This window comes from Etheostoma cragini, unplaced genomic scaffold, assembly GCF_013103735.1.
Source record: "Etheostoma cragini isolate CJK2018 unplaced genomic scaffold, CSU_Ecrag_1.0 ScbMSFa_4662, whole genome shotgun sequence".
Taxonomy (NCBI): domain Eukaryota; kingdom Metazoa; phylum Chordata; class Actinopteri; order Perciformes; family Percidae; genus Etheostoma; species Etheostoma cragini.
In genome coordinates, this window is record NW_023269055.1 from 1 (window position 1) to 1,632 (window position 1,632).

The following is a 1,632-nucleotide window of genomic DNA, read 5'->3' on the forward strand; positions in this document are numbered from 1 at the left end:
AGATAAACAGGATGAAGGCACAATTTGTGTTTAGGATGCTGTCTAGTATACCTATATGACCTTGGGAAAAATGCACTGGAAATGAATGTGGAAGTATTTCATAGTTTCCTTAAGTTTCCATTTGTTTCTGGTTTTAAGTACTGGTTTAAGTACTGGTTTTAAGTACTGGTTTTAAGTACTGGTTTTAAGTACTGGTGTTAAGTACTGGTTTTAAGTACTGGTGTTAAGTACTGGTGTTAAGTACTGGTGTTAAGTACTGGTGTTAAGTACTGGTTGAGTTGCTAATCTGTGTTCGATTGCTAATGCCTTGTTCAGACTGTAGGGGAAAGTTTGGCTCGTCCATTACAACACTGGACTTGAGCAAAGAAACTTCTATTTACCCCTTTTACAGGGGCACAACACAGGCAGACATGTTGGACAGAGGAGGGACAAACGACAGGAAGGAGACGGACTGGAGTTCATCAAGGATCCGTGTGATTGGAGGATCATTCACAGGAAGTGACATCACACACACTGTCAGCTGATCGCAGCGTTCAACAAGAAAAGTCACGGAAACCAGATACACACTGCCTAGAAACCCTAATGACAGAGGACAGAGAGGACAGACAGGACAAAGAGAGAGGACAGAGAGACAGAGAGAGGACAGACAGAGTGAGAGACAGAGACAGAGAGGACAGACAGAGAGAAAGAGAGGACAGAGAGACAGAGAGGACAGACAGAGAGAAAGAGAGAGAGGAAGAGAGGATAGAGACAGAGAGGACAGAGAGGACAGACAGAGAGAAAGAGAGGACAGAGAGGACAGACAGAGTGAGAGACAGAGACAGAGAGGACAGACAGAGAGAAAGAGAGGACAGAGAGACAGAGAGGACAGACAGAGTGAGAGACAGAGACAGAGAGGACAGACAGAGAGAATGAGGACAGAGAGGACAGACAGAGAGAAAGAGGACAGACAGAGAGAAAGAGAGGACAGACAGAGTGAGAGACAGAGACAACAGTCCTGTCAGAAGGAGAGATGCAGAGCGACAGCAGCATTAATTAAGGTTTCCGTGCCGACGCTTGTTGAATGCTCCGATTGAGCGGTTGGCCAATCAGGAACTGAGTTGCTTCTTTTGACTTCAGCCACAGAGACGAGGGTCCAGACTTTGTGCTAAGCTAGGCTACTTACCCTGGAGACGTTCAGCGGCAGAGCGTCCCGTCTGCAGCGAGACAACCTACAGGACACAAGTCACCGTCATCTCTGGCAGGAATACTCCAGAAGTGTACCGTCACTTTAAGAGACCCTGTTGTTATGAGTGTACTGTCTCTTTAAGAGTCCCCGTTTTTATGAGTGTACCGTCACTTTAAACGACCGTTGTTATGAGTGTACTGTCTCTTTAAGAGTCCCCGTTGTTATGAGTGTACTGTCTCTTTAAGACACCCCGTTGTTACGAGTGTACCGGCCCTTTAAGAGACCCTGTTGTGCTGAGTGTACCGGCCCTTTAAGAGCCCCTGTTGTTGTGAGTGTACCGGCCCTTTAAGAGCCCCTGTTGTTGTGAGTGTACCGGCCCTTTAAGAGACCCTGTTGTTGTGAGTGTACCGGCCCTTTAAGAGACCCTGTTGTTGTGAGTGTACCGGCCCTTTAAGAACCCCTGT